Source organism: Serinus canaria, chromosome 6 (genome assembly GCF_022539315.1).
Source record: "Serinus canaria isolate serCan28SL12 chromosome 6, serCan2020, whole genome shotgun sequence".
In the NCBI taxonomy this organism is placed as follows: domain Eukaryota; kingdom Metazoa; phylum Chordata; class Aves; order Passeriformes; family Fringillidae; genus Serinus; species Serinus canaria.
This window is the reverse complement of record NC_066320.1, coordinates 23108679-23124021: the sequence shown is the minus strand read 5'-3', so window position 1 is coordinate 23124021 and position 15343 is coordinate 23108679. Positions and strand designations below refer to the sequence as shown.

Sequence of the window (15343 nt, the reverse complement as noted above, 5' to 3'; positions counted from 1 at the left end):
TTTCCAACCCAAATAATTAAAATTCAAATCCACAGACATATCACTAAGAAAGATGATGCTCAGACATTCAAATCCACCAGTGGAAACAAAATTGAACTTTATCTTCTTTGTTAGTATTGCTGCTGCAAGAACAAATCAATTTATTTGATTATTTTTCTGAGGAACATACTCCCCTGTCTTTATTGCTGAAATTACTTATATTTAACAGATCCTTAGTTGTGCTGTTGTCTTAGAAATTTTAAAGAACAATATCTCTGCTTTCTTTATAATTTTTATAAATTATAAATATATTTATAATTTATAAAAAATTATAAAGAAAGCAGAGATAATGCAAAAATTTATTCTTATGTCCAACTTTCTGACCTCTGAGAAGCATGAGGAGACCATTCACTTGTGTGAAAATTGAGTATGTGGGAAACTCCTGGGATGGTGTAAGAAGCTGTGACCCAATTGGACTGAAGACTGTTGTAGCTTTGAGCCCAGGTCCAAATAGTAGGAGGTGACACTACCCCACACAACACAAAGCAACACACCAGACCCCAGCGTGGGACGTGCTGCAAACACAGCACAAGGTGGAACAAGAGGAAGAGGCAAAGCTGTCCCTAAAGCACATGCTAGGACCTTGCAGTGGACACCTCTTCCACCCACATATCCTCGGGGTTTTCTTTATGACAACAAAGAGCAGGACATCAGGTTGTCTGAGGATTTTCCCAGTGGGATGTACTCTCTCCCAGTACACCAGAGTAGTAGCTCCGTACTGGTATGCCAAGGAATAATGCCAGCTACTGAGTAACCAACATCTCCTGCAATATCTGTGGTCTGACTAACAGCCTTTCCTGTCCTCCTCTTCTGGGAGTCCTGACAAGAGCACACCCACACAAGGTTTGGCTTCAGTAGAGCTCTTTGCTTTGCTTAAACTGGATTATTCCAGGCTCCTCTTTAAATAAACTGCTATTACAAGGGAAGCAGAGTCCTAAAATAAAAATGGGCTTTGTTTCTCATATTTGATTTTCTGCATACTGATATTTCAGCCTCTCAGAAGTTAATTGAAGAAAAGGAGCAATAAATAAGATCAGAAATTACCCCAAGTGATCTAGAAGTGGGTCGCATTAATGGGCTAGCATTTGCATTCCAAGTGCTCCTGCTGGATAGCACTGGACTTATTTTATCCTCCTTTAGCTGGAAACCTACATAGGAGAACAAATTAATACTGGCAGCTGATGACAATTCTTTTGTGTAGGTGAATGGATAGAGACCTTTCTGAATAGGAACAGAAGGTCCTCTCTATTTTATTCCCTGTAACTATGCATGTGCAGCCTGGCTGACAACTGTGATGTGTGGGTAGCTTGCAGCCAGGGTTTTGAAACAGCTTGTTTTCCACCAGGATGCTTGCATTTCCCTTTGGCTGCTGGACAGAATATCTTTTTCCATCTGAAAAGAGGTTAAGAGAGATGGAGCTCTGCAGACAAGACACATGGCAGTGATAGCAAACCAGGGCTACATATCCAACTGTTTTACTTAAATCCCTCAGTTGGTCAGATGCATGGCCACCTAAGGAATAAAATGTCTCTAGCATATAGAAGTGACTGTGACACTTAGTTCTTTAATGTTTGCAAATAACCATGGAAGAAAGGATTGCAGTTTACTGGCTTCTGAAGTATGTTTGTGAAAATTTAGAGATGAGTCTCTAAGAGATGCTGGCCTGCATTGCAAAATATTCAGCCAAAGGGGAAAAAAAAATCCCATGGAATATAAATCAAAACAAAAGTGGGATTCATCTTTCGGGGTAGTAGGTAGGTTGGAAGAAATGTGGAATGCCATTTACCCACAATAACTGATGATGGCCAAGGGCTGTGGAAGAACAAATCTGGTGAAATGTGGAACAAATGAAGTGACTTTGACCACTTTCTTTCAGAAGAAGATGCCCAGGAATTAGTTGTTTTCTTCCTTTAAAGCTTCAGTTCTCACTTTTTAAACACAGACCAAACTAGTCATGCCTAATACAGATCTAGCTCTTCACGCTGGAGTGGCCTGATAACACAGCCTTAGCCCTGCAGAACATTTACAAGTGATTTTAATGCCTACAAAGGAGAGACTCCTTTGTTCAGAAGTATTTACATTTATAGAGGCAAATCTGGGGGACACATCAAAAAGACTGAAAGACTTCATGTGACGAGACTGCTAGACAAAAAATGGGTCCAACAGCCCATTACCAAGGACCACCCAGCTTCAGCCTGAAGAATTTAGAAATCATTCATCTCTTCATTAAACATCCAAGGCTATAAAATTTCTTGTATAAGACAGTTGGCAGTGTTACTTTGGGAAAAGACAATTGATGAGAGATCTCCTTGGGTGAGAATAGATGGACTTGTGAAGACCACAGCTGTCCCCAAGCCACCAGAGCAAGCATTAACACCACCAGCAGCTGGCCTTGACCATGGCAGCTCAGTGGAGCTGGCTGCCCAGGTAGCTTTCCAGAGAGGTTTTGCTGAGCTCTGCATCAGAGCAGTTACGATGTTATTTCTGGATTTTGAGACTTACAGTTTCTGGTAGCAGTACAGACAAAGCCAAAGTGGAAAAGATTTCTACTAAATACAGATTTTTCTGCTCCTTAGTTGGAGAATCTGAGACACTGAATTTAAAGGATGTCTATCTCTACAAATGCCTTTGTATTTTTTTTCTAGCTTTGTTTAAGAAAAAAGGTAAAGAGGAGTATTAATTTATCCAAGTAGAAATGAAGGGCACTTGAGCAGTTCAGCTGCCTTCTGTTTTCTTCTCCTCTTTAGTGGGGTTCATCTGCAAAATTTAGATTCTCAGCAGGTGATTCCTTACACAGAAAAATAATTTCAAGTATCTTCCTCATACAAGAGGTTTCAAAGCTTTCCATTCTCCCGCTCAGAGGGCATGGAAGAGCTTCCCACTTTGTACAAGCTCAATGCAACTGCAGTAACACTCTAAAACAGCTTTTACAAGGAGATGGTGAGCAAATAAATGCAGCTGAAATCACTGCACGAAGATCAAAAGTATTTCACTACCACCTTTCTTTTGAGCTACTGCCAAATGTTGTCTTCTCAAAATAATTCATTTCCTTAAACATGTGTTATGTTAATATGTAGAACACATACATTATCTTTATAATATTTGGAGATCACATACATGCAAATTGAATACACCAGCATGTACAGATCATCTCAGCCCCACACATGCCCAAAGGGAATGTGTTGCTGTCAGACTGTCAAATCATCATTTCCTTCCTCTTTTTCTTTGTCAGCACTGTCTATTACTGCCTGAAGGCTTGACTTTCCAAGGTCATGAGCAGCCAGTATTCCTACACCTGTAAAGGATCTAAGACAGCAGAGCAAACTCAGCTGGATGCACACACAGGCTGAAAACTCAGTCTGTGTTTAACTGCAGCTCAAGGAACACAGACCTCCTCTTGACCAGTTTATTGAGATTGGTGCAGTCCTGTGACCTCCATGAATTGTAATTCTTCAGAGTAAAAGGTCTGCAACCAGTCTCCAGAATAAGCTGTGGAACACCTAGTGTAAATAAACCAACTTTGACTCTTACTACTACAAAAAAAAACCCTTATAATTTGGGGAATCAGACCATTCTGTGAGAACCTTAAGAACATAGCCTATTTCTAATGATCCTCCCTCCCTCCCAGGAGAGAGAAATGCTGAGAAGTCAAGGAAGTGCCTAGTGATTCCTAGCATCTGGAGAACATTTCTGTCCCCAGCTACTAAGCCAAGAGTAAAATATTGTCAAGGCCAGAATTTTGCTGGTAGGATGCCTCCCTTTCCATGTGAAAACACATGGTTTTCCTTCCTTCTGTTCTTTGCTTTACTTTTCACAAGTGCAATTTTCTTCTCTTAATCCTTCTCTTTACTGGGTAATGGTATTTTCAGTGAGTACTGGTACTCATGGTATAGTTTCCATGACAAGGAACCTCAGGGGTACTAAGCTACCAAAAGACATGTTGAAGTCAGAGACCCCTGCAAGAATATTCTATGTAAACCTCCACCTGCAAAAGGATGTATACTGTATTGTTCCCACCACCCTGGAGTGGCTGCATTCCCACTCAGGAGTGCAGATGAAAGCCCTTTTTCCCACCATCAGCTCTACCTGTCACAAGGAGCTACCCAGGGAGGACAGCTGCCCTGCCCACACCTGTAACCTTGCAGTGCCTCCTCTGTGGTCTGCAGCAGAATTATGCACCAAAGAGTCCATTTGGCAGGATTCTGACATTGCAGAGAGAGGTGTCTGAAATATGAGGCAGAGGTACCACGCTGGAAAACAGCATCACACCCAAAGGCAATTGGGGAAAGCAAACAGTTGTAAGACAAGAAATAAACCTGTGTTTCTGGGAACCTTCTGGGAACCTTCTGTCACTACCAGGCTCAAACTGCCCACAGTGGCAGTGCACTATCAATCTCAGCTCAGCTGCCCTGTGTTGTGCTGTGGCACCCACAGCTCCCTTGCTGGCTCAGTCCTGGCAAGCTGATGTGCACTGCTGGGGGGCTGCCATGACACAGTGCAGAGGGGCCAGAAACAATTTCTGTATGTTGTTTATAGCTCAACTTATTATGTACTTTAAGGTGACTGAGGGTTGAAAATATGGTAAAATGGAAGCAACTTATATTCTCATTTATCCCTCCTAAAGTAAAGATAGAGATCAGTGCAACTGGTGGCAAGGAGTAATACCTGTTCTCAAACTCCTTTGATTGCCAGCTTGCCTGATGTGTGTATGGCATCCAGCCCACAGCATCACCTCCAGTGGGAAGAAGAAAAGCATTTGTGACTGAGTCTAGGAAGAGAAGGACCATTCTGTAGACCTGGGTTCAAAATTCACCCAAATTAATGGGTAACTGGAAGAAGATTTTCATGGTGCCTGCTGTACTTGTGGCGTAAAGACATCCTCATCACCACAGGATTCTTTGCTCTAGGCTCCCGCAGTTTCTGCCATGTGCATCCTAACTGCTTTGTTGTAGCAGGAGGAGCTATGCAAGCAAGAGAGTAAAAATCCTCCTTACTTAAAATAAACACAGGAGAAAAACTGAGAAGTGAAGAACGCTGAGGCCCTGCTCACAGTCATTAAGAGGCAAAGCTTCACTCACAGAGCATGTCTAAAGTGCTTTTCCCTGCTGGCTATGTGAGAGGAGATACTTATAAAACTATTTGTTTTTCTGCAAACTCTTACTCTCCATGTGAGGTCTGGAGAGGAGACTGGGATCTGCCACGCTCAGCATAATGCTGCAGAGACCCACGCTCTTGGACGGGTCCTTGTGTTCTGATGCTGCACACAGGTTCTCCCCTCACTGCTTGTGCTGTTAAATGGTGAATTTATATAACCCCAGACCACTCCACTGTGTTTATTTCTCATAAACCATCAGGCGCCAGAATGCAGCTTCTCGGACCATACAATGGAACCACTTGCAGAGCATTACTGTAGCATGTGGGAGGCAAATGTTTAAAATCCCTCAAAGGAATGATTCAGACTAAAAACCTCTTTTGCCATATACTTAGGAATTCACTTTTACAAAGTACATTTTTCTTTATGAACAACTGAGAAATCAAACTGCATGAGTTATTGCCTCTGATCAACCATTCCTGATTGAAAACACCCACATCAAACCAAGGACATCAGTCAAAATCTACTTACACAATATCTTGCTACGTGCATTTCACTACTTCATTGACAGTATAAATATCCCATTTCAAATGGAGGTGCTCCCATCTGCTCTCATTGCTCTGGCTCCTCTCTTTGCAAAACTACCACCAACAGACAATACCACTTGTACCAGCTATTTATGGAAGATGCCAGGCTGCTCTTTCAGAGACAGTAAAATCTGCTCTGGGGCAAACTGCATCTGAGATCACAACCCAGCTACCAGGCTTTGCAGCTGAAAACACTCCTCTCACCATGTAAAAAGAAAGGATATATAAGAGGTGAGTGGCAGGCAGGAAGAATTAATGTTCTTATTTTATAGACTGGAAACTGTGGGATGGATTGAGCAGTCCAGAGGGATAGATGGCTCCTCTGACAGAACTCTTAAGTGAAGCCCCTTATGGTTTAGCTCAGTGCTCAACACAACAACTCCATTTTCCATGGTACACCCTCTCATTTCCTAATTCATCAATGCATTATTCTTGCATTATTGTCTATCTGCTGCTCCTCTGCTTCTTTGTGCAGGTTGCTCTTCTCACCTCAAAAGTCAACCTACTTGGGATTCCTCATCCACTATAGATCCCAGCATGGAAACCACTAATCCAGAATTTCTCTTTCCCCAACACACCAATTTGGGATCACTGCACAGTCAGTGGAGAGCAAACACATTTCATGTGCATCAAGGTGGTAAAAGCAGGAGTTAATTGCTACAAGCAATATTGGCTTCCTACCCACTGCAGCCTGGGAGGCAAATTACCTGGTATTTCATATCAGCCATTTTCACTGCAGGAGTGGCAGGTATTTAAATCACTTGAGTCCATTTGTATGCCTGTGACCAACACAGTCCTAATCAACTCTCTGCCAAGATACTCAGATGGTTTTTCCAATATTGATGGAAGCATTGGAGAGAATTTCTACAATTACCAAGAAGTCAAAGCTCAAGCCAAGGGTTACAAAGAGTCCAAAGCCAAAGTTCTTCTGTGGGAGAAATAATTCATATTTACACAAAAAATTGTCATCAGATTTTAAAGTTGGTTTACAAAAGAAAGCAGATCATTCATCCTGTGGAACCAATTGCAAGGCTACAAATATCTGCCACTTTAACAGAAATGACTGGAAATCAACAGTGCTTACGTTCATCTCCCTGGACTCATCTTTGCTTTGTGCTTGCATTTACTTGGACAAAAATCAGCATTTCTTTACAGGCATTTTGGGAGATATTGAGCACTAAAACTATTTGGTTTGCATGACTCAGTTTTGAGAAGTGATAAAAAATGGGATGGAAGAGAATGAACCTAGTCTTTAGCTGTCAGCAACAGCTAGGTCTTTGATAAATTCATTGTGCAGATCTGGTGGCTTCCTGTGGCCATTTAGCACCAAATCCTGCTTTGAGGTAATGGTGCTTTTATACCATCAGGCAGCTGGTGTCCTCCCAAATGAATCTCAGGAAAACCCTTGGGATCTGTTCACAGTACTTTTCCAAGAACACAAACCTTGGTTTGCTGTGACTATCACAGAATTCTTGTCATGGGTTGTCAATGTTGTACCAATGGTACAGACAAAATATCATAGCAAAACAAAACAGAAAAAAATGAACAAACTATTTGGATTCTAAAAGGATGTGAGCTCATGTGCTGCCAGTTTCCATGTTGAAATATTCAGAAAGGGAAAATAAAAATCCCTGAGCTTTAGAGAATTGTGGCTGTTTTTAAGCCAGAGTGAGCAACTGCAGTTCTCAGGCCAGTTTAGTAATTGAACAGATCATCTAAATATTCTTCAACAAAATCCAAGGAATGAAAGCATACAGTCAGTCTTACACATGGATCAATAAATTGTAGTTTGGGGGCGTTTATTATCTAATAAAGTGCTCTGAACCAGTCTGCTTTATAACAAATATTCATACAATTCTGCCTAACATCTATAACCATGTCAAATTGATTTGCACATGTGAAACAGCACAAAGAGCATAACTCACCTCATAAAACTGAAATAAATTACTGTTCTCCTTAGAAAATATGAATGTTCTGAAAGAGTCTGACAGTAGGTTATGGAGAACAAACTTCCATATGTGTGTTACAGTTCTGCATTTGTTTTCTTTTCCACAAAAGCTGATGCTCAGAGAGAGTCTGCAGGGTATTGGCAACATCTGTGTTACAAACAGCACATTTGAGTTTCATTCAGGCTTTTCATTTGGGGTAAATTCATCCTCCCCAGCCAGCAGTTTTGAAGACTGACAAAGATCCTACAGATTGAAGATGTGCCTATCCACTGCCACAGCCATCTCTGGATACTGGCTCCTCCTAGTCTGATTCCCTTTATTGTGTTCATGGGTTTTCTAACTCCCCTAAAGTCAGAGAAATATGGTTTGAACAGCAAACACGTGCCCTGGGTTTTGTGGAGACAACTTAGATCCTGTTATTCACCCCTAAATCCACCCCTGACTCACACATTAACTCCCTGAACTTCACTCCTACCCCAATCAATAATTTTCACCTCCATGCCCCAGGCCTCCTAGACTCCATGATCAATTATTATTATCCCTCTTGAAAACCACAGCAAAACAATCATCACTTTTAGGACCATACCAATATAATTTTAATCTCAGTCCTGCCTCTCTCTGTAGGGTGACCCACATTTCCCTTCCATTTCCTTTGACTGTTTCTATAGATGGAAAGCCTTTTTCTTTTGTTTTAATTACCTGTAATAGACTTAATTCTCCCAGGAGACTATCAATTGTCACTTTATCTTATGTTTCCTGATCTTTAAAATGTAAATTTCTCTGTAGAAAAGCTCTGGGTTCATAGTTTGGGGTTTTTTTACCTTCTTTATGGGAAATGAGGGCAATAATTGCAAGCTCTTATTGTCTAATAACTTTCTAGAGCTGTCTTCTCATAGCTCTGACTCTGTTGCTTACTCCTGGCACTACCATCCCTTTTATCCTCCTGTCCTCCTAGGAATTTTGACCCTCTTATTTCACCTATTCAGGTAAGAACACAAGTGCAGGCAGTGTTAACCCCACAACTTTACCTCAATGTGCTCTGCCACAGATTGCTCTGAGCCCTCCCACGAGGCTGTCTCAAACCTTATGTTACTGTGCAAACGTTTCCATAGCACCTCAGTGCTCACAGCCCATTTCCAAGCTGCATCAGACACATTCCCTCACCCCCTGAACCACCTGACAGCAATTTTCTTCAAAACAAGCACTTTCTGCCTCCTTCCCATTTGTCATCCTCCCTTCCTGCATCTCTCCTTTTTCACTCACTTCCACTGACCCCTGTGCCCTCGGGCAGCCATGGAGATGCTGGCTCCTTCTGCAGCTTCTCCCCACATCTCCCAGAGCCAGGCTCCTGCCACCACTGATGGCTTTGTAAACAGTGCTGGGGGAGAGCTCAGCCCAGCAACAACCACCTCCTACCCGGCAGGGTCTCCCAAGGGCCAGCATTTTACCCAGCTCCACTGCTTTTTGAACTGATTTCATGCCACTGGGGGAAAACTCAATTCCTTAGGAATCCCAGGAGCCTGGGCTTGCTGCAGTCAAAACTGCCTGGACATCACAAGGATTTTGCTGCTAACTCACCTACCTTTTAGGGCTAAAAGCACATTTTCTACTAAAGATGCAGCCTGTGAAATGCAGCAATAATACATAATATTTCATAGTCTGTCTGAAGAAAAACCAAAATTAATTGTGAAGATACAGTATTTCAGGCTAACCTGAAGCAGAGTGTTCAGTTTATCTTGCTTCCTTTTATAAAAGCAAATGAATATTGGATCAAGAGCTTCTCCAGTTGGTTTCTGAGGCTTGTTTAGAAATCACTGTTGCCAGTGATTTTTTCAAGATTAAAATGTTATTTCAAGACTCAACATTGAAATATAGAATTTTGAAAATAGTGAAAGAAAATAGCTAGAGTTTGCCAAAAGTATTTCAATTTTTCAACCATGACTAACTAAGTTTATAGATATCTCTCCTCCTCCAAGCTGGTTCCTCATCTAAAGATCCAACAAACATATATCTGAAAGAATGCACATAGTGCTATTTGTCCAGAATATTTTATATGTTTAAATTCATTTTAATATCTCTTTCTTAGAGAATTTCTACCCATAAATCAACATGAAGGAGCTCTCAAAAATTTTTTGACTCATTTTCGAGATTCACAAAATGACAGTACAGCCATTGCACACCATGCACCTCACTCCTGTTCCAGAGCTGGTGGAGTCTGCAGGATGCACTCTCACAGCTGAGCATGGAAACAGTAAATCAAGGCCCTGTTTAATGAGCTTGTTTTAAACTAGCACGATTGCTGCTGTCTGCACCAATTCAGAAAAGTTCTGTATGTGTTTAGAGATGTTCCAGGTCACAACAGCACTGCAACATACACTTCCTCCAAACAAGTATTTATATCCCACTGAAGGCAACAGGATGTGCACATAAGCACATCAGCAGTCCCAAACTAGGAGCACAGGGTAAGGTTTAAAAACTACATTCCACAGAACAAAAAAAATCTTTGCTATACTTTCCATCTGTCCCCTTGCATTGTGCCAGTGGAGAGAAGAGCAAAGGAGATTTCCTCAAACTAAGCCTAGATCCCCCACTCTAGCTGTCCCTGCTGGACAAGAGTATGGGGGAACCAGGGAAAGAGTCCATGGCCATTTCCACCACAGTACACAACTGAAAAGGTCATCTCTTTTACAAATTCTTCATATATTTTGTCATGGCAAATGCCCATTAGGCTTGCGATTTCTTTAAAAATTATTCTGATACCCTGATCTAAAGGAACTAAAGAGCTGAATCTTGCTACCAGAGCTTCAGCCAACTCCTTAACAAGCAAAAGACAAATTTCACTCTCACCAACCCCAGAGAAAAGTTTCAGTGCCTATCAGTAAAGATAATTTGAATGCACAGATCATAGGATCCACTTCATCTTCAGATCATTCATCCACTTGTCCAGTTTCAATCTGTTAACCAATCTGCTAACCAATATAGGGATGACTCTCCCAAATTCAAGAATTTCTCATCCCATGAGTAGACTCATTTCTCTTCAGCTTCTGCCTTCTTCATCAACGTTTAAAGCAATATTTGGTGAGAATGCTATTGTGAATCTTCTACACCTACTCTGAACTGTTGCAGGGGACTATCAAACCCTTGCTACATAATAATAAAAATTGCAGTATGATGGGCTTACATCAACTGAAATGTCATCACCAACACCAGTAATGCCTTGCTCAAAGGAACCTGGGACTGATTCCAGGTCTGTATGGGACCTGGATATTAGAGCAGAAAGACTTCTTCCCACTGTGCTCATGAAGACTGAAAAGACTGCAGTCCCACTGTTGCTGGCACTAAAACAACTAGGACTTGATAAATGTCTTTGTTTCCAAGCACAGATGTAGTCCCTGGATAATTCACATCAAGGCCCATTCCCACCCACCATAGTGGGTCCTGGGAAGGAACATAGCTAAACCTGTAAAAGCATTTCTGGAGGCAGAAAAAGCAGAGGATGTGATCAAATTCTCCTGCTACCTAAAACAGAGAAGAAAGGGTTACTTCTTGCTGTATTTCTGTTCTGTAACTTTTTTTCATATCAAAGGATGCAAAAGGAAAAAAGAAGGTAAAAAAAAAAAAAAAAAGAAGGAATCCCAACAAGGCACGGAGATGATTTATGCTCAGGAAGAAGTTGATGGCCACGTGCAGAAAGAGCCTCAGGAAGCTGTGCACACTCTGCTCCAGCCCAGGAGAAGCCATGTCCCCTTTGCTCTGTGCCCACAGAAGACACTGAGCACCCAGACAGTGGTTGCCATAGCCACCCCTTTCTGTTCCAGAGTCAAGTTTCCCTCTGCACAAAAAGATTATTTATAAGGTGGCTTAGGTGTGCCTTGTGCCTGACAGTTAAAAATGGGAAGCCCCATCCCAGGGGAGTTTATGGCCCTTATTAGACATAACACAGTGAGAGGGTACAATAAACACAGGGAAGAGGCTCAGGGTGAGATGCTGCCTGTGTGCCCTGCCAGCTCTTTACTCTTCCTGTTAAACACTGAGAGGGCTCTGCATCCCTGCTCATTTTTGCAAACGTCCTGCTGGTCTGTTATACTGCAGCTGCTCAGCCCTTCCACAGCTTCTCCAGGCCAAGCTGAGCCCTTCACCCTGGAGCTAGCAGCCCTTCTGAAGAGCTGGGAAGTCCCTCCTGGCTGAGTATCCTTCCCTCCACTAGGCCACGGTGCTGAACATGCAGGTTCTGCTCCATGCTGCCAACAAGGAAAATGGGCTGCTCTTGGCAGTCCAACCACTTCCAATGGGGCCTGGCATCTAGGGGAAAATGGGGACAGCATCTAGTCCCTAAACTGGCATGGAGAAATCATGGGGCTCATCAGGACTGCTGGAGCAGGCAAAGTGACACCTGAGTTACAGAGACTCCACGTCACTACAGCCTTGTCCCCACACCCAACACACCATGCACTGCTGCTAGCAGGGGGACAGAGTGACAGCACTGAGAAACAGTGTCTGTCTGCTGGCTTGCTGACAGCCAGCACAGTGCATCTGGGATGCTGCATCCTGCTGGGAGAGGTGAGGGTCACCCCGAGCTGCAGGCTCTGCCCTCCGGCTCTGCCACATCAGCTCTGCCTCGCAGCTGGAAGAGCTGCCACAGCAGAAAAACTGCCCTGTCTGCACAGAAGTGAGCAGGGACTGCCACCATGGCCCAAATCTGCAGGAATAGTGATAAATGACAACTTTGCTACCCACTGCATTTCAGTGATTCGTCCTGCCAGAAGTATTTCACTCAGATCTGTCGAAGCTGCTGCATCACCCGTGGTCTCACAGGCTCAGGCAATGCCAATTCTTTCTTGAGTGAGTTTTGCAGTGCTTTGAAAATTCATATTTGTGAGCAATCTGAAGCAAACATCATTTAGTATGGAAACAAGTAACAGGATAGCTGCTGGGTTCACTTTTATCTCTACAACAAACAAAACATGTATGGGATTACCAGGATTTTTAACCATAGGAGAAGCTGCTCACACAGGGGCTTTGCTGGGGCACAGACAACTGCAGCACCTATGGGGGCAAGTCACAGGGACACTGTGGCTCCTGTGCCTGCCTCACCCTGCCCACTGCTACATCAACCCTGCCAGGAGGTCCCTAAAGGCTGTGATTAGAAGACATCATCCTTCATCTCTGCCCCCAGGAGAAGAGCCACCTCTACATTTCTGTCAGGATGTCAACAGCTGTCCGTGCCCCAGAGCCCCATTTTGGGAGGTGAGTCTCAGCTCTGGGGGTCAGGGTGGAACTTTCCAGAAGCACCAATGCTATGTCAGGGTTCATGGTCCATTTGAAATGAGCCATCCCAAAGTAACCTCCAAAGTCTACTTTCTCCACCTCTCAGCCCTCTGGGAAACCCTCTTCTCCCCAGAAATTTGACATTTCTTAATCTTGGCTTGTTTTCCAGGTCACCAGCCTTGTTCCCCAGCACCCCCAGCCATTCAGCAAGGGCGTGTCAAATGCTGTCACTGTCTCTGTGCCTGTCTGCCATCCTGCTGTGCATGCCTGCTCCGTGGGCAGCTGGAGGCAGAGCCTGGGAGCAGCTCCTTTGACAACAGCCACACACACACCCAGGCTATGCTCTGCCACTGTGGGACCTGCCAAAACACCTCTAAGCCATTCCCAGCACACATATTGCTGGTCCCAGAAACTGGCAGGAGGGAATTGATTCAAGGAACAAGGAAACCAGGCATGGCCAGGACTGGCCACTGAGCCCTGCAGGCTTCATCCATTCACCTCCCTGGCCATCCCAGGGCCATGCCCATGGCTGTGCCTTGCCTGCCTGCACTGCACAGCCACCTCTGCTTTGCTGGAGACTGCAGCCCCAGCAGCTGAATACAAGGCTGGGCAATCCAGCACCATCAAGGAAAAGGATCAGCATGGTGCCAGACAGCATTCACTGCAAAAAATTGGCACTGCTGCAGTAAGAGCACCCAAACCTCAGCCTGCCAGATCTGAGGCATTGCTGCACTGGGCTTGACTGCTTTCTCAAAACTGCAAAAAAAAAGTATTTTGCCCTAAATTAACTGTTCTTAATTAACTGTCACCATTAGCCCAGGCAAACCTCACTGTGTCAACCCATCTAACTCTGCCCTGTTGTAGATCCAGGGCACTCTCTTGCCCCAGAACTTCTTAGGTAATTAAAAAAGGGTCACTTTTCCCCAAAAAAAAGACAGAGCACCTGTGAATTCATGTGCCTAAGCACTTCCCATCAACAAACTTCATTTCATCCCTAGACTGAAAGCACAGCTTAAGCTGCAATTTAAAGCAAGGACCATTTCTGCCTTGCAGCAGCTCAGCAGCATCATCAGTTTTCCCCATGCACATGGGAGTGTAAATGCTCATAACTATTCAGCTGGTTCTGTGGTTTTACATTGAAAATATGTTGCTATGGAGAGCACAGCATGGGAACGTGCAGCTACCACAAGGCACCATGACACGAGCAGCCCACAGCTTCTGCTGATATTTTCAGGCTCTCCACTGCCATCCACACAAAGGCTGAAAATAGACTTAAAGCTCAAATGAAGCATCTGTAATACTTCATTTCTGCCCAGCCCTCCCCAAGGCACTGAGACTTTTCACAAAAATCCTACCAAGCATCCCACATAGGCTCTGACGTCACCTTGCCGATTTCGAATTCCTCGCTGCACACATGCCTCGAAAAGGAAATTCCCTCCAGCCCCAGTTTCATCCTATGCCTTAGGTCTGGGAAGCAGGTTTCCCTCTGGAGCCACCCTTCTGCTGGTACCCAGAGGGGCTGCTCAGAGCCCTTATTACTTTTTAGCCACAACATAAAGCAAATCCCTTGTGCTGCTCTACCTTGCTGCTCTGCTGACAGGGAAGGATCTGATTTCTGTCATGCAAAGCTGACCTTGGGAAAGGTCATCCAGCAGCAGCAAACTGATCTGCAAATGCAGTGCAGGGAAGACTTGTCTGTGCTGTTGAAACCCCAGCCTTCACAGTGTCCAGAATGCATGGACTGGGTCCTGAAGGACACTGAGCATTTCCTGATCTCACTGACTTGATGAGACTTGGGAGAGCTCAGCCAAGACAATCCAGACTTGAGCCCACAGCACCGTGAATGAAGGATACCTTTGGGGTTTTTCTTTTTTATGAATTTTTAAAATATCTGAAATAATGTTTGTTTTCTTTCTCATACTCTGGAGGAATTGATAAATCCTCAACTGCACTATAAACACGCAGTCATCAGCCCTTGATTTCTAAAAATGTGTTTGTATTAAGCCATGAAATTATTTACAGTGGTCATAAACATCCTCCCAGCATCTGGCAGCTGAGAGAGGGCCTTGGAACTCGCTAATTTACTTACATTGTAAACCACTTTCTAATAAATAAATAAGCTCTTAATATCTCACCCACAAGAAGAGGCACATTGCATACAGTACTATATTTAGGGGTCCTTTAGAGGTCAAGGATTCAGCAGCTAAATTTCTCTGAGGATCTTTCTTTGGTGACTGTTTGTTTATGCCCAAATTAATGCCTTTATTTTGAAATCGGTTTAAAATTCTCACATTGCTTTGAATGTTGGAGAAGCAGATGTTTGTTTCTTCTTTTGCCTGAACCAGGGTCAGATTGTGATCCCAGGGGCCCAAAGGGGCATTTAAATATCCAAGTAAATGCTTGCTGAT

At 43.6% G+C, this 15343-nt stretch overlaps 1 protein-coding gene across 2 annotated transcripts in view; it reads right to left on the bottom strand.

The window, feature by feature from the left end:
* The window catches only part of NEURL1 (neuralized E3 ubiquitin protein ligase 1), a 140870-nt gene that overhangs the window by 17760 nt on the left and 107767 nt on the right, over positions 1–15343 (bottom strand). The window lies entirely within an intron of this gene.